At 40.5% G+C, this 25,017-nt stretch overlaps 1 protein-coding gene across 3 annotated transcripts in view; it reads right to left on the reverse strand.

The window, feature by feature from the left end:
• The window catches only part of PRRG1 (proline rich and Gla domain 1), a 113,157-nt gene extending 90,932 nt beyond the window's left edge, over window positions 1-22,225 (reverse strand). The window contains exon 1 of one of the 3 annotated variants that reach the window (XM_062183470.1): window positions 22,119-22,225. The gene's annotated coding sequence lies outside the window, so the exon portion shown is untranslated. Of the gene's footprint in view, window positions 1-7,263; window positions 7,283-22,021; window positions 22,042-22,118 lie in introns of those variants that run through there. The other 2 variants (XM_062183471.1, XM_062183472.1) reach the window with 2 other exon arrangements.
• Window positions 22,226-25,017: the final 2,792 nt, after the last annotated feature.

Below are 25,017 nucleotides of genomic sequence, written 5' to 3' on the forward strand. Positions count from 1 at the left end.
TGTTGAGCCACGGCGCCGGCCTGAATAATTAACTTTATTACAGGCATTTTATTAAGTTTGGAAGTCAGCATTTGTCTCAAAATAGCCAAAATATGGCCGGCGCCGTGGCTCAACAGGCTAATCCTCCGCCTTGCGGCGCCGGCACACCGGGTTCTAGTCCCGGTCGGGGCACCGATCCTGTCCCGGTTGCCCCTCTTCCAGGCCAGCTCTCTGCTGTGGCCAGGGAGTGCAGTGGAGGATGGCCCAAGTGTTTGGGCTCTGCACCCCAGGGGAGACCAGGATAAGCACCTGGCTCCTGCCATCGGAACAGCGCGGTGCGCCGGCCACAGCGCGCCTACCGCGGCGGCCATTGGAGGGTGAACCAACGGCAAAAGAAGACCTTTCTCTCTGTCTCCCTCTACTGTCCACTCTGCCTGTCAAAAAAAAAATAGCCAAAATATGTTTTAAAAAGTAATATCTTGATTCTGTGAAGTTATTCAAACTTCAGCACAATTTAGGGAGCTGGGATTATACAAGTGTACTTCAAAAATTTTATGGAAATGTGTATCATTAAAAAAGTTTGCATGGATTTAAAAAAATTTTTACAAAGTAAACTTATCTTTTAATTCCATTTTTTCCATTAACTTTCTGAAGCACCCTCAGTTGGTTGCTCATATCCTCCCTCCATTACTCTCTGTTGTATGGAAAACAAGATTTCACCTTTCCATCTGACACTGAGAAATTATATGGTTAGGTTTCTAAGAGATTATTTTATAAAGCAGATTTTTTTTAACCTCAAGGACATATTCTTCAAAATTTTATATTTCTGGGTATGATGAACTCAGAACCTATAGGATTCTCTCCCTCTTCAGCATGCATATACAGAAATTAACTACAAGACTTGAATACTATAAGACTTGAATATAACAGAAAAAGAAACTGAAGATATTAGACAAAGTACTAGACAATGAACACAAAATTGCTAGGAGGAATGGAGACAGAAGTATACAAGTAAATTTTTATCACGTTGGCTTTTAGCCTGGGCTAATTGCAGCGCTTATGGTAAACAGTAGCCAGTCAAGAGAAGGCCATACGAAGAAATTCATTTTTCTTGCTAGGGAACCAGAAAAGCCAAGTTGGGAAATGCCGAAAAGAATAAGGAAATCCCAGAAGGAAAAGAGACAGGTAATTCCAAAACTCTATCAATCCACATCCTTAACTGAACTTTGAACTATGTGTGAAACAGATACAAAACAAAAAGAATAATTTTGAATAAAGACTAGACCTGCCATGCAGAAGATACTGGTGAATGAAGAGAAGCAGAGTGGTGTGGATGTATGTGCACTTACTTGACGGAGAGGAGACAGTTATGACTTTTGATATGGAACTAGATGCAACGCATGCACAACAGAAGTGGACACATGAAAAACCCAGTCACTCAGCACTGGAAATCGTTATAAAAAGAATCTAGGAAACCATGGACATTGAACAGAAAGAGCCAACAAGTACAGCTTTACAATACCCTACCTATTCATATCTCTGACTAAGCTCTGGAACCATGCTTACACTGACTTTTAGTCCATTCAAAAAGAAGAGATCTAAACAAAGTTAAGACCCACTGTACAAGAAGCAGAGTTGGCAGTTGGAACCTAGTTTTTAAAAAAATACCAGTTGCGAACACAAAGGAAACAATACATTTTGGATGAAAATAATATAATGCACAAACTCCTTAATTTAACTTTCACAACGACTAAGATATAATCCCAAAGTACCCAGCATACAAACAATCAAGAAAATAGAACACATTGTAAAGAGAAAAGAAAATCAAACTACTCCAACTCTATGATGTACCAGATGAAATTAACAAATGAGAATTTTCACATGGCTATCATCAAGGAATACAAAGGAGATATGTTTTCAGTTCATGAAAGCCTGACTTGTTTTCTGGTTTAGCAGGTAAGGAGTTTAGAAGTCATCACACTCATCCCCACAAGAAAAATGCTGGATAAACTGAAAATCAACAACTCTTAATCCAGCAGATAGTTTAGGTCCCAAGGCAAACCACTGCTCAAAAACTTTATAGAGAGGGGCAGATAGAGAAAATCCAACTCTTTGAAGCAGAAGACCAGAAGAAAACTCCAGAACTAATACCAGGGTAGTAAAACTTAAACTGTAGTTTGAGAATTACAGTCTCTTTGGAGGCCCAATATTAGTTTCCCAGACAATTACTTCTTTGAGTTTTATCTCCAGAATTCCTACCAAGTTCTCACAGCAAAGAACAGAGAAAAATTCCCTTGGACTTCCAGCAAGAGGAGGGGAAAATAGGCATTTTTGTGACATGCTCAAGAGCATTTTCTTCTTAAGAAGACCTGCCCTCAAGAAAACTATTACCAGAGCCTAAAAAAAAAATCTAGGTTTTAGAAGCACCTCATTGACCTGGAAAAAAAGGAAACACTCAAACTTAAACCCCACTCACCTCCCACACTAGAGAACAGAAATACCCAATTCCAATCCCCATCTAGATTTCCTGTTTCACCTAAGGTAGGGAAAATGGGAAAAACAAAACAGAACCACTTGTGAAGGTCACAGCCCAGGAGCACAGACTCATTAAAGGACTGAGACCCAGTCATAGGACTACAGAATACGTCCTTTCGCCACACATATTACTATCATACAAATATTGCTCCTGTATAATAACAAGGGGACAAAACTGAAAGAACTGCCATGTTTAGACATTATTGAAGAACAAGTCCCTAGGGGAACTCAAGATAACAAGGAAGTAAAAACTAAATACACCAGAGGAAATCTTTTTATGTATATATTTATAGGAAACACTAAACACAATCCAATTCCTAGCCAAACAAACAAAATCTCACACTAAATGTCTATTTACCTCAGTTCCTTTTATCAAGTATATCATGTCTACCTTTCAACCAAAAATTACAAGACATACTAAAAAGTAAAACATAGTTTGATGAAACACAGCATCAGAATCAGATTCAATTAGGGCAGAGATGTTGGTATTATTAATTCATGAAAATCTCAACAGAGAAATAGAAAGTTTCAGCACAGAAATAAATATAAACAAAGAAATTATATTTTTAAAAAAAGCTATGGCTTTTTTTGAGGACTGGTCATGTAGGCATATTCTGCTATGTGACCAGACATGGTAACCAAAACTCAGAAACCAGGTACACATCGTCAATCTTGACATTTGTACAAAGAAATTCTGACACACAGGTACATGTGGTATGGTTCATTGCTCCAGGTAAAAATATCAACCATTAACATAAAAAACATGCAGAGAGCCACATTCCCAGGAGTTAGCCAAGAGTCAATCAATCATGGTTCCAAGTTCTCTTGCAAACATCAAGGAGTTAGCAACCAGGTCTGCTGTGCTGATATTTTTTTACAAATATCAATATGAAAACCACAAAATTACATATGTAGTAAGAAACACAATTTTAAATAATCATTTACCTGAAGTATTATGAAAGAAATTAAACAAAATTTGAATAAGAGTAAAGGAAAATACAACATCAATTTCTAAAATGCAGTTAATAAAAATGAACCATAATGAAGAAGGAGAAGGGAGAGGGAGAGGGAGGTGGGATGGGAGTCAGGGTGGGAGAGTGGGTATGGGAGGAAAAAAACCACTATATTCCTAAAATTGTGTCTATGAAAAAATGCATTCATTAAATAAAAACTTTAAAAAATGTAGTTAAAGTAATCCTTAGAAGAAAATGTAAACCCTTAAATGCCTATAATAGAAAAAAAGTAACACGGGGTTGGCACTGTGGCATAGCAGGTAAAGCCACTGCCTGCAGTGCCGGCATCCCATATGTACGCTGCTCCTCTTCCAATCCAGCTCTCTGCTATGGCCTAGGAAAGCAGCAGCAGATGGCCCAAGGGTGTGGGGCCCTGCACCTGTGTGCGAGACCCAGAGGAAGCTCTTGGCTCCTGGCTTTGAATCGGCGTAGCTCTGGCCGTTGCAGCCAATCTGGGAGTGAACAAGTGGATGGAAGACCTCTCTCTCTCTGCCTCTACTTGTCTCTGTAACTCTAACTTTCAAGTAAATAAGTAAATATTTTTTAAAAAGTATAACGCAAAATCAACTATTAAAGGAAAGTTTTCAAAAATGTATGTCCTCTATTTTCCCCAGACATAATGCTAGATTAGGAATATTTTGCAGATGCTTATATAGTGAAACATTTGTTTCTTTGAAACCCCAAATACCATAGACTAAAGAGATCACACAGTTAGTAAGTAGGGAGACACCACACATTTAAAGTGCAGCACTCTGGGGCTGGCGCTGTGGTGCACTAGGTTAATCCTCTACCTGCGCACCGGCATCCCATATGGGCGCCAGTTCTAGTTCCAGTTGCTCCTCTTCCAGGCCAGCTCTCTGCTGTGGCCCGGGAGTGCAGTGGAGGATGGCCCAATGCTTGGGCCCCTGAACCCGCATGGGAGACCAGGAAGAAACTCCTGGCTCCTGGCTTCGGACTGGCGTGGCTCCGGCCGTTTCAGCCATTTGGGGAGTGAACCAACGGAAGGAATACCTTTCTCTCTATCTCTCTTTCTCACTGTCTGTAACTCTGTCAAATAAATAAATTAAAAAAATGTTTAAAGTGCACCATTCTGAGTAGTCCCAAATACTGTCATCCTTCTCAGATGTGTGTGTGTGTGTGTGTATAGCTTCAAAATTGGTATGATCCTTCCAATTTTTTAAATAAGATTTTGTACAAAGCAAGTCTGGGTATTTTCCTGGGTCTGACAATGTAGGAAAAGCAATCTATATAGTAATTTCAATAAAAAGCCCTGGTCTCTGGGGGCTGCACTCTGCCAAGAGACAAGTGTAAGACTCAAGGAATAGATACATCAGCTGGATGTTCTTGATTGTGCTATAATATGCAGAATTTATCTGCTTTCTGTGAACCACAATGAGTAGAATGATATTCAGTTCCAAGATTTTTGAGGCATTTACTAAGAGGAGACACAGTGTTTCGTATGGGCCCTGAATTAGTTTTTGTAAAAGTGACAACAGGGTAAGAAATTTTTAATACAAAATCCTCTGTCACCTACCCAGAAAAGGGTAATGCAATAAGCCGCTCCAAAAGAGTCCAGCTTTAAATGGGGGGAGGGGTGAGTAATTTGTGAGAGCTTTGGACTGTATACAGTGAAGGAAGCCCTTGTACCAGCTATCTGACTTTCCTAATCATTCACTCTTGGTCTCATGGAGGGATACTCTTAATGTGTGGTAATACTCCTTGGAATTAATGCTGTTCTTCCTAGTCAAATGGAGTAAAGCCAAACCAAAGGCTAAAACTACCAGTGCAAAACAATCTGAAACATCTACCCAACACATGGCTAGAACCCAAGGCTTCAAAACAAGCCCCAAGTCAGAGCTCTCTGATAAAGTGTGCTTTAGCCCTGAGTGACTGACTGGAGAACTTCCAACAAAATGAGTTTGAATCACATTTCTTTAAGTACAGATATGAAGAGACAGACAATTAAGATTTACCTATGCCAGAAAAGAGTCTAGAAGTACATTAACTTTTAGCATTCTTAGATTTCATAGCTTCCATCAATACTACATAAGGAGCTATGTTAAACATTTTTGAATAAAAAGAATACAATGCCACTTATGAAGTTATATTTTATATGATTAAATGAGGGAAGCAAATGCTTAAGATTTCTTTTCCATCATTGAACAGAGACAACATATTCCTTCATTAAGGCTCTTTGGAGACAATTTATATACTGTTTTAGACAAACCTGTCCCACCCAAGGTGTGATGAAGGGAAAAATAAAAATGAAGCCACATACCATAGTAGCAATGTAACAGGAGAAACCTGACATTATCAGTTTAAGTTCAGTAATTATGGTACATGGAAGAGAAATCATGGATAAGTCCATAAAGAAAGTAAGAGTTAACTGCAGGGAATGGCGCTGTGGCATAGTGGGTAAAGCTGCCACCTGCAGTGCCATCATCCCATACGGGCACTGGTTCGAGTCCCAGCTGCTCCACTTCCAATCCAGCTCTCTGCTATGGCTTGGGAAAACAGAAGATGGCCCAAGTCCTTGGGCCCCTGTACCCACTTGCAGACATGGAAGAGGCTCCTGGCTCCTGGCTTCAGGTCAGCACAGCTCCAGCTATTGTGGCCATCTGGGGAGTCAACCAGCAGATGGAAGACCACTCTCTCTCTGCCTTTGCCTCTTTGTAACTCTTTCAAATAAATAAATTAATTAATTAAAGGTGAAAGATTTATACGGTCTGAAGAGAAACCAGAGTATAATTAATTAATTAAAAAAAAGAGTTAACCGCATGGTATGGCTGGGCAGGTCCTCTATAAGAACTGTATGCAATAGGAAAAAGAGTTCACAAAACAACTCACAGCCTATTGGCTAGAAAAGAAATGGACAATGGGAGAAAAATCCACATAAAGCTTCAAAGAGTTCTGTGGATGTAAAACTAGAGCGAAAATTCAAGTGAACAGAACTGTCTTCAGTAAACTAAGGGCTGCAGATAGATGGTGGGATATGTCAAATCTACAATGCAATATATGACCTCTCCAGGTAATTTACTAAGTCATTTGATTACTGCAATCAATTAAGTGTTAGGTGAAAAATAAAATCATTTTAACCTCAAGAATTGCATTTTAAAGATGTTGGAATAATACCTATATAAATGATAATCAGAGTGTATTCTCTCATATATTATGTTCAGGAAAAGGAAGTTATGAGAAAGAGGGCTCACTCTATTACCATCCCTGCTTGTACCAACAAGGAAGAGGAGAAGGTTAACTGACACAGAAAAGCACTGGAAGGCAGAAACTTCTTTGGAGGGGGTGATGAAGATTATTGCTAGATCTTTAATTTAGGGGTCTTACCCCTCCAAAAGAGTGGCTAAGGGAACCCCACATGGTCACATTCATGCTTATACCCAGGCTGCTTCTTCTTTGAGATTTATGTATATGTGTATGTATATATTTGAAGGGCAGAATGACAGAGAGGGAGAAACAGAAGAGAGGGAGCTCTTCCATCTGCTGGTTCAAGTTCACTCCCCAAATGGTCACAATTACTAGGTCTGGGCCAGGCCAAAGCCAGGAATCAGGAGCCAGGAACTTCATCTTGGTCTTCCATGTTGGTGGCAGGGTCCCAAGTACAATGCCATCATGTGATTCTTTCTCAAGTGCATTAGCAGGAAGCTGGATCAGAAGCAGAGCAGCTGAGACTCGAACTAGCAATCTAATATGGAATGCCAGCATTGCAAGTGGGGCTTACCTTGCTATACCACAATGCCAGTCCCCTAGGTTGCTTAATCCATAATACAGAAGTCTTCATCCAGAATGCACAGCCTCCTTTTCATTTAACAATATAGGAAAGTAAGAAGAAAAAGTCAACATTTAGATGGGGCAGTAGAAAAGGGCAGTTTTGTTTTACACATTTTAGTGTAGGTTAGACAGTCATGTATATGGCCCTGCTTCGAGGAAATACTGGATATAGATGTAAGAATTTTCAGTGTGTAGAACATAGCTTACGTCACAGGAATTGATGACATTATCCAGGGAAGGAGAAGAAGTCAAGGAAGGAGTTTTAGGGATTGCACGTATTAGAGGTCAAATAAGATGAAGCAGGTAAAAATGGCAGCCCTCTTTTGGAAATAGAGCCCATTATACAATATCAAGTACACTTTCAGAAATCCCAAGGAAAAAATATTCATTAAATTTGATCTTTTTCTTCACTAGAAGACTGGATCCATGATTAAAATACTTATTTTCAACATATGTTTCAATAAATAGTACAGTGGATAAGATCATTAATTCAACAATATCTGAGTACATATTTCATCAATTCAGCAAGTAGTTTTGATCATCCTACCATATGCCTACCACTGTGTTAAGCACAGAGAGTTTACTTTGCAACTAATTTACATAATATCTTCTCATTCATTCAACATCCTTTAAGCACTAAACACATGCTAGATGCTTGAAATGCATTCATAGTCAGTGTGCAATATACATTTTATCTTTATAAACACAGTTTTACAGCCCAAAGGCATTTTTCATAAAATGAGGCCTCCTGATGCCTCCAAGCTTTTGGTATCAGAGGAACCTAGATTGGAAAATTCCAGTTCCACCACATACAACCACAATGACCTTGAATTTTATTACTTTTTTTCATTTATTAAACTTTTATTTAATGAATATAAATTTCCAAAGTACAGCTAAATTCCATTATTTAATTTCATTGTGAATTTGAAAGGCAGACACACACACACACACAGAAAGAGCAAGCGAGAGAGACTTCTCAAATGCCTGTAATAGCCAGGGTTGGGCCAAGCTGAAGTCAGGAGCACTGAACTCAATCTGGATGCTTTACATGGGTGGCAGGGACCCAAGTACTTGAGCCAACACCTGCTGCCTCGCAGGATGCATATTCACAGGAAGCTAGAATCAGAAGCAGAGCCAGGGTTAAAACTGATGGGGGCTAGGCAGGCAGGCAGTGAGTGAAAAGGAGCTGAGAGACTTGTAGCAGTCTCTGTGCTACAGCCCCTTCCTGGACAACTCAGCCCACCCACTTCCCCATGATGCATCTAAGCCTCCTCCATCATGCAGAAGACACATACATGCTGAGCTCCATGTGGAGATGCATGGTAATCTTCCCAGAGATTGCCACATGCACTGAATCCCAGCCGAACTCTATCCAATTGTATATTTAATTAATGCACCACAGTCTATTCAACAAAGGGGGGGACTGAACTTGGGTGGGGTGCAATTCTCCCCATGAGGTTGCCTACATTCACTTCTCAGTGTGTACTCTTTAATCTCTTTATATAAGTCCTGCTCTCATTCCTGCACTTCACCAATGTCTCTGCTTTCAATTCATCTCTTACACTAAGACAACAACCAGGGAATAAGTCTAGCTGGGGACCCCTACTGAATCCCTACAATAAAGATACTCCAAAATGGGATGCAGGTACCCTAAGCAGCATCAAGCACTATGCCAAAGGCCTGCCCTAATCTTGAATATGGAAATACCTTTGAATTGCAGTGTCTTCTCTATAAAGTGGAAATAAATGTCATATATTCTACAGGGTAATAAAACAATATTGAAAATAAAATACCTGATACAACATAGATTATTCTTGCTGTTATTACTAAAGACGTTAATATACATGGCCAAGAGCTGCTCAAGTGATGAGAAGAAAAAAATAACTTGAGCAATTTTCTGAATAATGAATGATTGCTATACTACTGTGATGACAAAGCTGTTAGGAGTGGGTTTGGGTCCCAAAGGAAAGGAACAAAATCCCATTCTACACACTATGCGCTCCAGACCCCTTCCTAATCTACTGAGGACTCTGGTATCCTTTTCCTCGTGAGCCTGGTAAAGTAGATTAGGTTCCATTCATTTCAATGGTAAGAATTCTAGGGATATTTAGAAGCCTAATCCCTAGTGATGGAAGCCAGGCAGAGATAAGTAGACAAAGACAATACAGATGCTCTGACTGGTTAAGAACTGAAATGCAAATAAAGAACCCTAAGAAAAAGAATGTTTCATATATATAAAACTCAGAAAGGTTAGGCACATACAATCTTTGAAAAGCGATCAATTTCATCTGTTGCACTGGAATTTCTAGGAATACTGTGAAGGGTGGTACCTGCAAGCTGGGGGCTGTCAGTATCTGTGGATAGGCAGATTTGGGTTAAGGACAGGCAAAAAACTACTTAGGAAACTGGTTTAAAGTATGAGACAATAGTGTTGTTTGGGGCCAGTGCTGTGGCACAGCGGGTAAAGCCACTGCCTGCAGTGTTAGCATCCCATATGGGTGCTGGTTCGAGTCTTGGCTGCTCCACTTCCAATCCAGTTCTCTGCTATGGCCTGGGAAAGCAGTGGAAGAATGCCCAAGTCCTTGGGCCCCTGCACCCACGTGGGAGACCCAGAAGAAGCTCCTGGCTTCTGGCTTCAGATCGGCGCAGCTCCAGCCATTGCTCCCAATTGGGGAGTGAACTATCGGATGGAAGACCTCTCTCTCTCCCTCTCTGCCTCTCTTTCTCTCTCTGTGTAACCCTGACTTTCAAATAAAATAAATAAATCTTAAAAAAAAAAAAAACAACAGTATTGGGAAAGAAGTAGTGAGCCACAAACTAAGACAACAGCAATAGAAATGGACTACTGAAAACTTGGCTAAGGCGAAATGTATAAACTAGGTTAATGTTTGTAGTTTAGAGAATGAAATATATAAAGTACTAATAAATATTAACATCTAGCATTTGATTTTTAAATTAAGGGAAGTTTAAAATTCAAAAAACAGTTATCTATACAATATAGTTCCATATTGAATACAAGAAAAATATTTGCATTTTCAGACTTTATAAACCAAAAGAAATAAACTTTTTTAACTTCTTTAATAATATTTTCTTGATAAATTCAGGGGAAAATGAGTGAGATACTGAAGCAGAATAAAATTACATAGGAAAGTAAATGTATCCTTGCCAAAACAATTATTCTGGTGCCATAAGTAATACTAACACAGGAAAAGAAACTTGGACTACATTTCATTAACTTTCTATCTCTTTTGCAGTGACAGCAAATTTTAAAACTAAACTAATGTTCCTGACTTTTCCTGCATTCTCCCTAAAGCATACATGTCAGCATGGATTAGTGTGGCAACTTGCTCACATAGAATTTTTAATAAAATTGAAATGCAAAATACCAGAAACCAAACCACAAAAATTGGCACACTGGAGTTAGATTGGAGGACATTCACAGCCTAAGTGTTTTGCATAACAAGGCTTCGTCACTGAAAAAGTAGGCATTTGATTAAGGAGGACTGTAGAAAATAACAGACAGTTAAGACACAGTTTTGAACAAAGGAAGAAATGGAATGCAGGAAACTTACTTCAAGTCAAGGATTTAAAATATCACACATTTTTGTAAAGAAAATCTAGGTTCTAAATTCTGAGGCAGTGAAAAATGTACCTAGGATTTAAAAATGTTATTAAATTCTGGTCCATTTAAATGCCAACCCTTTTAAGTAGATAATGAGTGCTATCAAAAAATGCATCTTCAGTGCCTGAATGAGCTTGAAAACAACATACTAATTACTACCACACAATAATGGAGAAAGGAAAGCAAATACAGATTTATTTTAAGATTGTCACAGTGTAATTGTTTTTTTAAATTGTATTTATTTTCATTTTATTTGAAATGGAGAGAGACAGAGGGACAGATGGAGAGAGATCTTCCACCTACTGATTCACTCCCCAAATGTCCACAACAGCTGGGGCTGGACCAGGCAGATGCAAGAAGCTAGAACTTGATAGGGTCTCCCACATGGGTGGCAGGGATCTAAGTACTTAAGCCATCATCTGCTACCTCCCAGGGTGTACATTAGCAGGAAATTGGAATTGGAGGCAGAGCCAATTAGACACTCTGATATAGAATGCAAGCATCCCAAGTGTTCACTTACCCAGTGCACCAAATGCCTGCCCCACTCTTGGGCATTTTTAAGAGCTTTGATTACTCTAGTGCTATGGAATTCTTGATTCTTACTTCATTCTTAAAAGTACTTATGTTCCTAGTTTACAAAGGGTAAGGTAATACACATACCTCATACATCAAAGGTATTCAATAAATGCTGGATTGAAACATGAGATATATAAAGCCATTTCCTTATGAAGCTTTAAAAGTCAATTTGCAATGACAATATTATTTCTATGGTGTCCCAGCTTTTAGAGATAATCAAATCTCTTTGCCATTGTAAAAAAGGTATTATAATACAAAGAGGTTGTCTTCAAATTCCTGAACAGGAAAAAAAAAGATTTATATCTTGTGTGTTAGTCATATATATATAAGCACACAATTGTGCACGAGTGTACTGATTTGTCCTTTTTAACTTTGCCTTATTTCAAAATAACCAGTACAGAATAAAGTTGCTAAAACTTTGTCTACAACTAAAAAGGTGTTATAGAACCTCCAAAACCTGGCTCTGTTCACCTAATGTGTAGCAAGCCAATCACAAACATCAGGATGGTGGAAGAAAGTCAATAATTATTTGCAAAGCACAGAGCAAGGAGCTGGGGGCAGCTGTTGCTTAATTTCTGAGCTACCAAAGGAGATGGAGGTTGTTACAGATTCAAATTGGGTTAAGATGTGCATGTTCAACTTGTGTGCAAGTACATCACTGGTCAGACCAGACTGCGTGTGGCCCTTTGATTGGTCGGGGTATTGCGTTCTTTTGGAAATTCTGATTATGGCAAAGTGGGCTTCTGTCAAGTGGTAGTTATTTCTTGCTCAGTACCTGGGGTTCCTGAGAAAATCCTAGAGATAAGATTGAACATCAAGATTATATCTACAGCCAGCGCCGTGGCTCAACAGGCTAATCTTCCGCCTAGCGGTGCCGGCACACTGGGTTCTAGTCCCAGTCAGGGCGCCGGATTCTGTCCCGGTTGCCCCTCTTCCAGGCCAGCTCTCTGCTGTGGCCCGGGAGTGCAGTGGAGGATGGCCCAAGTACTTGGACCCTGCACCCCATGGGAGACCAGGATAAGCACCTGGCTCCTGCCTTTGGATCCGCCGGCCACTGCGGCCATTGGAAAGTGAACCAACGGCAAAAGGAAGACCTTTCTCTCTGTCTCTCTGTCTCTCTCTCTCTCACTGTCCACTCTGCCTGTCCAAAAAAAAAAAAGATTATATCTACAGGAAATACATGACCTCATAAGTCTTGTGATCAGGGACTCTGGGGGTCCAGCTGTACCACTTCCTCAATTTAGTGAGTTAATTTAGTAAGAAGTTGACTTGCAAAGAAACTTTTAAGCTAAGGGAGGGAGACTTAAACACTATGGGAGACTAGGGCCTGATACAATTTACATCAAAGGCCTTAGATATAGGGACTCAGTTTCAAGAGGCAATGTGTGAAATGTTCAAGAGCTATATTCCTAATATTTTATTAAATTGTTTATATCTTACTGATGATGACCATTTTAATATGGGTAATAATTCATTTATTCTTAGTTCCCAATTCTGGAAAAAAATACTTGATAAACAACTAAAGAACAGCTTCCCAATTCTTTCCTCCTCTAGGAGAACATCTATACAGTACATTACTAAAGATATTCATGGCATATTAAGCAGTTTAAAAATGGAATGAACTAAGGGCTTATTCTTACTTTAAGCATCATCTGTGAGACAGTAACATTAGCATCACATGCGAGATTGCTAGAAAGGCAGAATCTCAGATTTCACCTCAGATATCTTGAGTCAGAATCTGCATTTTAACAAGATTCCCAAGAGAGTCACATACTCACCAATGTTTGAGAAGCATCCAACTAATGGATATATACCACAAATTTAGTAATAGTGAGCAAAACAAGAAGGTATATATTCATGTTCCATTTATATAAAGCTCAAAACAGGCAAGATTAATATTTAGAATTAATTATGATAAAAATCTTAAGAGAAACAAAAGGGGACTTTGAGTTTCCAGTGTGGCCATATATATACATACATACATATATATATGTATGTTAATATGTATATATATGCTAATTTTTTTCAACACACCTTTTGAAGTGTGCACGTTGTGTGTGTATGTGTGTGTGTATGAAATGTACAATAGCAGTGATACACAGGATAGGACGAAGAAATGAGGAATATTTAATTTCAAGGTTTTGCACTGCCCATAAAATGGAATAGTCTGTTTTCAGTTGCTACAACAAAATATCTGAAGCTGGATACTTTATTAAAAAAAAAAAAAGGGAGGCTGATTCATCTCATATTTTTGAGGCCTAAGGACCAAGATCAGGTGATCTTGTCTATTTAGAATCTAGTGAGGACATCGTTGGCTGTGTTACAACAGAGTGGATAGCATCATTTTGGAAACACATGTAAAAGGGACAGATCTCATGGCAAGACAAGAAGTCAGAAAGATCGAGGGTCCGGATCACTTCTTAATAATGGCTACTCATTCAAGAGCTAACTCTTAGAGTCCAGCATTAATCCATTCACAGAGCAGTGCCCACAATGACCTAATTACCTTGCATTAAGCTCCACCTCTTAAAGATTCCACCACCTCTGAAATTACTAAATCAAGTTTTAAAGACCAAGCTTCCAGCTCATGAACACTTGGGGATACTTTCAAACAATATCCAAACCATAACAGAGGTACAGTATTATTTAAAAGTGGACTTGGGGGCCAGTATTGTAGCACAGCAGGTTAAGGCACTGCCTGCGACACTAGCATTCCATATGAGTGCTGGTTCCAATAAAGCTCTGTGATAATGCACCTGGGAAAAGAAGCAGACAATGGCCCAAGTCCTTGGGCCCCTACTACCCACGGGGGAGAACCAGATGGACTTCCACCTGGGAAAGCAGCATAAGATGGCCCAATACTTGGGCACCTGCCACCTATGTGGGAGACCCAGATGAAGGTCTTGGCTTCAACCTGGCCAAGCCCTGGCAGTTGTGGCCATCTGGGGAGTAAACCAGTGGATGGAAAACCTCTCTCTCTCTCTCTCTCTCTCTCTCTCTCTCTCTCTCTCTGCATGTCTCCCCCTCTCCCTGCCCTGTAGCTCTGCCTTTCAAATAAGTAAGTTTCTATTTGAGGAAACTAGAAAAAGAGAAAATTCAATCCTAAGTAGAAGAAAAGAAAATCATATCAGGAATCAGTGAAATTGAAAATAGGAAATTAATAGACAAAATCAATGAAACTAAAAACTGGTTCTCTAAAAGATAAATAGGGGCAGTGTTGTGGTTGCAACAGGTTAAGCTGCTGTTCGAAATGCTGGCATACCATATTTGCAGTGCTAGTTCAAGTACTGGATGCTCCACTTCTGATCCAGCTGGCAGCTAATGTGACTGGAAAGGCAGTAGATTATAGCCCAACTGCTTGGGCTACTGCCACCCATGTAGGAGACCCAGATTTGGCTCCTTTCTTTGGGCTGGCCTAGCTTGAGCCATTGCAGGCATTTGGGGAATGAATCAGCAGATCTTTCTCTGTGTCTCTCACTCTCTCTATTTCTCTGCCTTCAAAATTAATTAATTAATATTTTTAAAATCAATAAATTGTATAAGCCACTATCCTGGTTAATTTAAAGAAGGAAGACAAAAATTATTATCATCAGATATTAAAGGTAACACACCAGTATTAAAACAATTTTATGTGTGCAAATTTGATAACCTAGAACAAATGGACTAATGGTCAAGTGAGCGGTACAATCTCTCAAAATCCACAAGAAGAGATACAAGGATATTTCACTGAAAAATTTCATCGGAGGGGCCCGTGTTGTGGCCCAGCAGGTTAAGCTGCTGCCGGTGAGGCTGGTATCCCATATGAGCTCCAGTTCCAGTCTGGCTGCTCTGCTTCCAATCCAGCTACCTGCTAATGCACCTGGGAAAGCAGTGGAAGATTGCCCAAGTGCTTGGACCTCTGCCACCTATACAGGAGACCCAGGTGAAACTCCTGGCTCTTGGCTTCGGCCTGATCCAATCCCAGTCATTGCAGCCATTTGGGGAGTGAGCCAGCAGATGGAAGATCTCTCTTTGTCTCTCCCTCTCTCTATAACTCTAGCTTTCAAATGGATAAATAACTTTTAAAAAAAGTTCATGGGAAGATGGAGTTAAAGGATAAGTTTATTTTGATGCAACAATATTTTGGATTCCATGTATATTTTCTTGATGAGACACATATTCAATGAATTTTTGAAGACCCCCCCATACATAATTTCAGAAATATTTTCACCAAAATAAACTTATATTTAATTCCATTTTCCACAAGCTTTTGAAATACTTTCATAGATAATCTGAATAGAACTATACTTATGAAAGAAATTGAAATGATAATAACTTTCAAAAACACAAAGCACCAATACCATATGGGACCCCTGATGAATTATACCAAACATTTAAGGAAGAAATTATACAAATTCCCTACAATCTCTACTAAATATAGAAGCCAAGGGAATATTCCTAACTCAGGCTATAAGACCAGCATTACCCAAAAACCAAAACCAAACAAAGACATCACTAGAAAAGAACAACTAAAGACTAATACTTCTCATGAACATATATTTTAAAATACTCAACAAAATATTAGCAATTGAATCCAACAATATATGAAAAGAATTGCATCATATGTCTAAGTGAGATTTATGTCCAATATGCAAGGCTGCTTCAGTATTTGACATATTCCAGTTATTATTCAGTGGTACCCCATCCATGCTGTTGCTCATTTGAAAATCCTTGGCATCATGCAAGACTCTCATCTTCTGTTACATTCCACTTCCAAATCATCAGGAAATCTGATCACTTATCATCACCTCCAGCCTTATACTACCTTAGTCCAAGCCACCATACCGTCTCTTCTAATGGGTTTCTCTTCTGTTCTTGCCTCCTGGCAAGCTATTCTCCACACAGTACCAAAATAAATCCTTGTAAGGCAGAAATGAGATTGGACCTTGCCTCTTTTTGAAGACTAACAGTTTTCCTTCTCACTCTATAGAGTGCACCCATAATCTGAATAGTTCTACATGATCTTACTACCTTCTCACACTCCTTGTCTAACTGACCCTGTGCCTTATTATTTATCACTTCCCACTCCTGCTACTCTAGCCACAAGGATCCTTTGGCTATCCCTAATAAAACAGTTTCAAAAAGGCCCCACTTCAAGATCTTTGAACTTGTTATTCTTTATGTCTTCCTCCAAACAAATGGTTCTCTCATGTGTCTTTACTGACAGCAAAGTCTGCCCTGATCAATCTCCAACACACCCCATTCACCTACAGGTGAATAGCTTAAGGTGCTACACTATTTGTCTTTCCTGTTTTGTATTTCTCCAATGAATGCAATACTACATGACTTAATATATATGTAAATGTATGTATTTTGTTCACACATACACACACATATCTTAGTTATTTTATCATATGTCTCACTCAAGCTGTGAGCTTCTTGTGGTACATAAATTTTCAGTAAAATATAACTTTTCTTATTCACTTTTTATCTTCAGAATAATGTGTGGTAATTGGTAGGAACACAAATTTGTTAAATGACTGAATGAAAACCATATAAAAACTTATGACATGGCAGTAGTATGGCAAGCACTGAGGCAATAGCATTACAACACAGTATACTTAGACTTTCAAAAAATCTTCTAAATGAAAAAGGTTATGGAAAAACACAATTGTATAACCATTAGAGGTAGATGGAATAGCCGAAATTACTAACTTGCTAGCATCATTAAACTTGAAAAAAAATCAGTTCTAATTAGAGCATACTGACTAAGTTCCACTGAAGAACAGTACTGTGCAAACCTCCTTTAAAGATAGTTCCTTCAGCTTCTACTTCTACCTCTACTTTTAATTTTTTTCCATTCATTCTTTTCTCCTCTCCTGGTGCCACTAATTCCATTCTCTGTGATTCTCTTGTTTCAGTATTCTAGATCATCAATTATATCCTCCTTCAATCACTCTCTTGCTCTGACAGGGTTTTCACATTTCTTTATGATCCATTAAAATCTTCAAATTCCAGTCTCTTTCTTTCCTTCTCTTTCACCAACAATTTGCCAACAAAAGTAGTTTCAATTTTACGGCCTCCACATCCTGACCATCACCACTCAAGTGTTTTTTTAACCAGGATGCAAATAAAAATCTCCTGAAATTATTTCATTACCAGGTTCCACAACCTGAAATTTAGATTTGATGGACTTAGGCTGGGAGTAGGGACACTAAATATATGGTGGTTGAAACAACTCCACAGGACAGTCCGATGTACACATCAGATTATGAATCACTACTTCAAATACCTGTGATGTTTTTCTGGTTATAATAATGTTAATATCCCACCAACTGAGAAATCAACCCTCTGCACCAAAAAAAAGAGGAAACCTCCAGGTCATCAAATCCAAGAATCTTAGCATTATGCTCTCTACTCTCTGACAATAACAGTATATTGGTCAGCTTTTCATTACTATAACAAAATACCTAAGGCAGGCCACTTTATAAAGAAAACAGGTTTGGGGCCAGTGCTGTGTCGCAGAGAATAAAGCTGCCACCTGCAGTGTCAGCACCCCTTATAGGCACCAGTTCCAAACCCGGCTGCCCCGCTTCTGATCAAGCTCTCTGCTATGGCCTGGCAAAGCAGTGGAAGATAGCCCAAGTCCTTGGGCCCCTGCACCCAAGTGGGAGACCTGGAAGAAGCTCCTGGCTCCTAGCTCAGGATCGGTCCAGCTCCAGCCATTATGGCCATCTGGAGAGTGAACCAATGGAAGAAAGATCGATCTCTCTCTCTGCCTCTGCCTCTATAACTCTGCTTTTCAAATAAATAAATAAATATCTTTAAAAAAGAAAACCTGTCTTATGGCTCAAGGTTCTGCACGTACATTCACCAAACAGTATAGGGCAGGCTCTTATGAGGACTTCCCTGAACTGCATCAATCATAGTAGGAGAGCATGCGTCTATGTATGTCTACATCTATGTCTATGTGATCTCTCTAACTCTTTATAAAGAGACACCCTAACAACCTAAACCATTCTAATTAGTTGCAAAGGCCCCATCTCTAAACACTGCAGTCAGACTGTTTCCACTCTTAGTGCCATTAACTTAAGAGTTAAGGTCTAAACTCCTGCTTGAGTTCAAGAGGACAAATATTCAAATCATAGCAAATAGCTGTAAGTGCACTCTGCTCTTGTATAAATTTTTGGTCTTTTGGTTTCTTTCCTTTTCTCCATGCCAATTTGTCTGAATGCTATCAAGATAAGTGCCACTCAGTGTTTTCACAGAAGTAGCACCATCATTTGGAACCTTGCTAAATGGAAATTTTCAAACCCTGTCCTTCACATCAGAAATTCTAGGGATGGAACCCAGAAATCTGTCCAATCCTGTGATTATTGTGCATACTGAAGATGGAGAACCATTATGCTAAACAACCTGTTTGAGATACTTGAGGGGAATCTACAAATCCAGAACCAGAGCTGGATCAGGATGGAAGATATCAATGTATCCACATTCCAAAGTCAATCGCTAATGAAATTGTATCACCAGAAACAAATACAAACACATTTGTATGCACTTGACATTGTGATAACGTGTTAAAATACTTGATTTCACTTAAGTTACATAAAAGTATTAATGTTATCATTTCTCCAGATGAGAAAACTGATGCTCAGAGAGAAAAGTTTAGCATCTTGTCTTGCCTCCTATTTCCATTCCCTTGATCATCATATTAGTGTATTCTGCATATAGTTAGAAAAAAATTTGAACAGAATTCTAACATGAGGACTCAATGGAGCTGACTGAGGTTGACTGGTCAAAGAATCAGAGGGAAAAATACAAGGGGGAAATCTAGATGAGGAGTTTTAAGAAGGAAGGTATACTCACAGTGGTTTGGTTTAGAGTATTTTTTCATTAAATGGGTCGATAGATCTCAGAAAAAGTATCACAGATTCCACTCATCCTCTGGAATTCCAATTTTACACATAAAATTTAAGCACCAACTTGAAGTGTTTTGAGGGGAACACAGTTAATATTATTTTTTAAATGACATGAGCAAAAGGTGCTTTTACGGGTGGATATGGAGGAAATAAAGGCAGGGAAGAAAAAGAGGTTACTAGAGGCTAGGATAGGTTCTCTTCTTTGCAGGCACAGAAACCTGGACTAGACAAGTAGCCAAATTTGGCTCATTTTTAAACTAAAGGATCAATTCCATCCTCTTACATAGTGAGCGATAATTGCCTATGATTTTCTCTCCAACTGGTAAATCCATTCAAGTGATGAAGACTGGGAGTAGGGATAATGAGATTGAATGGATATATCATTAAGGATGGGGGAGAGGGGCAGTGACTGGAAGGCTGGTGGAGTTAAAAGAAATGTTAAAGACAAGTTGGCAGAAATGATTATATTAAGCCTATCAGGGAACACTATAATGTGAAGACATCCATTAGCTAAAAGCTCAAACCACCTAAAGATTTAGGAAGTGCATAATACCACTTATTAGGTTGGAGCTTTCTTTAGTTATATTAGCCTTTAAAGGATACCATCTGGCAATTTTGATTCATTTGTAAAACTTCCTAAATGCCAGCAATGCTCTCTTTGCATCCTTCTACAAATGATTAATTTTCTGTTACACGTTGATTTTTTACTGGTTTCTTCTCAAATGTTAGCCTTTTTAGGAAATTGGCCTTTTCCCGATCACTATGTCCTCTTTATCTGCTGAGTTTTTGCACTTCTTTTAGAAGGACAAATTATGTCTAATACATGGGAATATATTTCTATACTCATCCTTTACTTATATTCCAAATAATTCTGCTCAATTATTAAATATAATTTCAACACTCTGAAGTTGTTAGTCCATGAACTTTATGTAAAAAGAATGTTTCTACAACATTAACATTGAATTATAAGTTAGTTTATCAGTCATTTACCACATCTCAGGCAGTCCTGTGTACAGGGTATCACAGAGGACTGAGGTTTTAGTAGCAAGAGACAAATCCAGTGATAACAATTTAACAGAAAAGGGGACAATTAATTTATTCTGAGGGAGGTGGCAAATTTTTCCAAGAAATAAATTGGGCTGAGTCTGTAAGGATGAATAGGAGTTCACCCAGCAGTGGAAAAAATCAAAAGGCATCCCTAATATACCTTGTCCCACGTTTGGTAATGCTAGCAGCATAATCCTTCAAATAACATGAAAATGTAAAAGAGAAAATTACAAATGAACAAGAAGAAATCTTGCTCACTTCATGCCCTGAGAGGGGAGGAATTGTGTCTTGAATCAGTTCAGATCTGAAAGTAAATGTTTATAAAACAGGGTTCACAATCAAGGGAAAGGAGGAGGAGGAAGTTCAGTTTGTTTTGTGGTATCAAGTTAAACAAGTAAAAATATCAACATCTATGCTTGGGAACACATATACTATCTTTCATAAAAAAAAAATACTAAGTTTGAAAATGAAAGTTATGGGACCTTACCCAATATTACAATATTTGCCCTATGTTTTGTATTCACTAATACCATTTTCAAAGATTCTAAATCGAGTCTGCCCCAGAACTTGATAGTACACACACACCCCTAATACTCCACTCTTGATTGAAACAATTAACAGTATCCTAACCAACATTTCACTTACCCTCTCTAGTGCACCTTCACATCCTTCAAAAGTCTGGTTTTACACTATGACTACCAAAGGAAAGTAATTTAGCTCTAAGTCTTTCACTGCTCCTCTTCACCCTTTCATTCAATCATTTCCTCTCGAATTCCATTAGTTTCGCTTTTGTCCTGAAGGGACTTGTAGCAAATACACAAAGAGCACAATTACCAAATCGATGGTTGCAGCCAGAGTCTGAATACACACTAATTTCCAGTCATATCCTCCTTAGGGCTATTCCTACCACTTATCAAAATCAGCGGACCAGGAAGGAGGAAAAGGCTGAAGCAGGAAGGCTGTTCCCTTCCTTCCACTCCCCACGCCGGGCCCCCTAGCTCCCCCTTCCCCCAGGGCCGCACCACGACCTCGCAAGCACCCTCCCTCTACCCGCCCCCGATGTCACCCGCCACTGCCTACAAAACAGTCATAGCCTTTGTTAAAATGCCCAGGAGCACAATGGACCAGAAGAGGGACACATTACCGGGGGCGGGGTAAAGGAAAGTCACACGAATGCCACGCCCTCCTTGGAACTAGCCGAGGCAAGAGCCCACCTCCCCCAAGTCCTCGCCCCCGCAACGGGGAACGTTCTTGGCAACTCCGCACCCAGGGAAGGCAGCGCGGGGGGGAAGGGATGAACACGGGAAGCCGCTCAGGGGCACCAAGCAAGCGGGGGAACCGAAGTTGGGACACCCTCCAGCGCCCTTGGCGAGCCTGCTGAACCTGACAAGCCAGAGTACGGACTTCCAGACTCTGGACCCCCTTCCTTCAATATTACTACTCATACACACCCTCACCCACTCCTGCCACCACGCACTCCGTACCCCACGCGGGCGGGCTGGGCCGGACAACCTCAGGCAGCGCCGCCACCGGCGCTGCCGCACCTCTGACCAGGTTCTCCTCACCAGATTAAAGTCACTCCCATATGCCCTGGTCCCTCCTGGGACACGCGGTCTGGACCACGTTCCTCAGCTGGGATCCATGCACGAGCGCCACACTTACCGCGCGTCCCGCTCCGCTACTCCGCGTTCTGGGAGCCCCAAGCCGCGCCTGCGCGCTTCCAATACTGCCGAGCCTAAGAGGAGCCAGGAGCCAGGAGCCTACGGAAAGGGCGGTGGGAAGCGGCGAGGGCCAGGCCGGGGCGGGGCTTGGAGAGAAGGGGAGGGGCTATGAGTGGGTGGGAAACGAAGGGCGGAGCGTCCGCCAAGAAGACCAAGCTCGCAGGACATCCTACTAGAGCTCTTCCCTCTTGGGATCTGTTTATAACACCGACGGAAAAGTCGTCACGGTCCCTCCGTGCACCCCCACACTCACCCTCGAGGAAGCCTGGGTTGGCGCGGAGCCTAGCAGCCAGCCCTCGGGGCTGCCACGTCTCTGCCTTGAGCAACCCCAGATCCCTGACAGCCTTTCCCCCTTTTGCATGCCTGTCTCACCACATGTTATTCTGTTCCTTCGTCATTTTTCCTGATCACGCGCAGTCCTCGGCCCTCGGGAAGTGAGGGCCATGGAGATTTCTCATAAAGAAACCGCCTATGCAGGGCATCCTAGTTAACATTCCTCGTTCTGTGTGCAAGCCCCTATCGTGGTTGGTCGGTGACTATCCAAACATTGCATTACATTACAGCGCAGGGAATTGCCCTTTCCACTAGGACAAAGTCTCTTGCCACTATTTCTGAACAGCTTTTGGTGACAACAATCTGCGCTTTCTTAAAAGAATATTGAACAAGCCTGATCGCTTATCTTGAGAAGAATACAGATTGTGAAATAAGACCCATCTTTGACCCTGATTTTTTGGTGGCTGACAGAATTTGAACCTTGTAATTCCAAAACCCTCTCTTAGACTGAGAATATAATGCCCGTGCTGTTGTATAGACTGTGACCTAATGGTTGGAGGGTTTTTTTTTTTTTTTTTTTTTTGGCATTGTAGCATTTTGAGGAGCCTAACCTAATTATTATTCCATGCTGCATGCATGCTTAGTTTTAAGTTCTACGCTTTTTTGTTTAGAATCTGGTCAGCTGTGGCATCTCACATGCTTTCAGATCAGCTATTAAAATAAACACACACCTGTGTGAATCCAAAAGGGATTGGGCTGTGAGCCTGAAATTCACTCCAAACTAATTTCCTCTTGTTTTTACTCTGGTTACGATGAAATTAAGAAACATTTGATCTTTTTAAGAATAAAAGAATCACCATGAGGCCACACTAATAGTCTTTTTCAGCAAGTATTTTGATTGTGACAGGTGCAATTTATGGGAGAGTCCGATACTTGCCCTTAGAAAGCTGAATATTCTGAAATTCTTCCCATTAACATTTCTAATTCTTCCATGTGTGTATTTTACAAAGCAGACTTTCTTGAATTCATTTTGTCAAATAAGTCTAGGGAATTGCAGGAATGACTTATTACATAAAGGTATATTAGTAAACGCAGACAGATTTTGTAGACTGAAAAAAAATCTGTTAAGTGCCTGGAAGTAGAACCTTGTCCTACTCATGTCACTAGGAAAATGTTTCATATACAAAAGGCAGTTAAAAAGCACCCTGGTCAGGGCAGGCGCTGTGGCCTAGCGGGTGGAGCTGCCTTCTTCAGGGTCAGCATCCCATGTGGGTGCCAGTTTCAGTCTCAGCTGCTCCACTTCCGATCCGGCTCTCTGCTGTGGCCTGGGAGGGCAGTGGAGGATCACCCAAGTCCTGGGGCCCTGCACCCGCATGGGAGACCCGGAGGAAGCTCTTGGCTCTGGGCTTTGGATTGGCGCAGCTCTGGCCATTGCAGCCATCTGGGGAGTGAACTAGCAGATGGAAGACCTCTCTCTCTCTCTCTCTCTCTCTCTCTCTCTCTCTCTCTCTCTCCCCCTCTGCCTCTCAAATAAATAAATAAATCTTTTTTTTAAAAAAAAGCACACTGGTCAATAAAAGTAATCCGTGCATCATTAACAGATGCATATATGTGTTTTAAAAATGTTTCATTTGATTATTATGCTCATTATTTTTTACTTGATTGTGTTCAGGATATTTTGGAGTGCCAAAAACTAACATAACTCAAGCAAAAAGAGAAAGTTATTGTGTAACCCAAGTTATGAAAGGGTAAGTCTGTGATTGCCTTAGGAATAAATGGAACCAGAAACTGGAATGCTTCAAATTCCAGCTCAGGCTCTCAATCCTGCCTCTTTCAGACAGGGTCACTTTTCAGAACCTCTCAAAGTCATGTTCTGCCGGCTTAGAACCATGACCTTGGACAAACTGTGTGCTCACACCTACCAACTTGCTACCAGACAACTGTCTCTCTTCCCTCCCTTGCAGTTTTTTCTTTCTTTCTTTCTTTCTTTCTTTTTTTTTTTTAACAGGCAGAGTGGACAGTGAGAGAGAGAGACAGAGAGAAAGGTCTTCCTTTGCCGTTGGTTCACCCTCGAATGGCCGCCGGGGCCAGTGCGCTGCAGCTGGCGCACCGCACTGATCCGAAGGTAGGAGCCAGGTGCTTATCCTGGTCTCCCATTGGGTGCAGGGCCCAAGCACTTGGGCCATCCTCCACTGTACTCTCGGGCCACAGCAGAGAGCTGGACTGGAAGAGGAGCGACCAGGACAGAATCCGGTGCCCTGAACGGGACTAGAACCCGGTGTGCTGGCGCCGCAGGCAGAGGATCAGCCTATTGAGCCGCGGCACTGGCCTCCCTTGCAGTTTTTAAAGAACTCTGTAGATAGAGTCTTATTGGGTGAGACTGGGCACTATAACCACTTCTGGAGAGAAAGTTCATTTGTGACATAAGAATGGGACCTCTAGTAGAACCATGTGCTTAGATAAAACAATAAAAGGAAAAATGTCTACATGGAAACAAATGATAGGGGGAGGGGCCAGCATTGTGACAAAGCTAGTAAAAGCTGATGTCAGCTTCCCATATGGGCGCC

This window comes from Lepus europaeus, chromosome X (assembly GCF_033115175.1).
Source record: "Lepus europaeus isolate LE1 chromosome X, mLepTim1.pri, whole genome shotgun sequence".
NCBI lineage: Eukaryota > Metazoa > Chordata > Mammalia > Lagomorpha > Leporidae > Lepus > Lepus europaeus.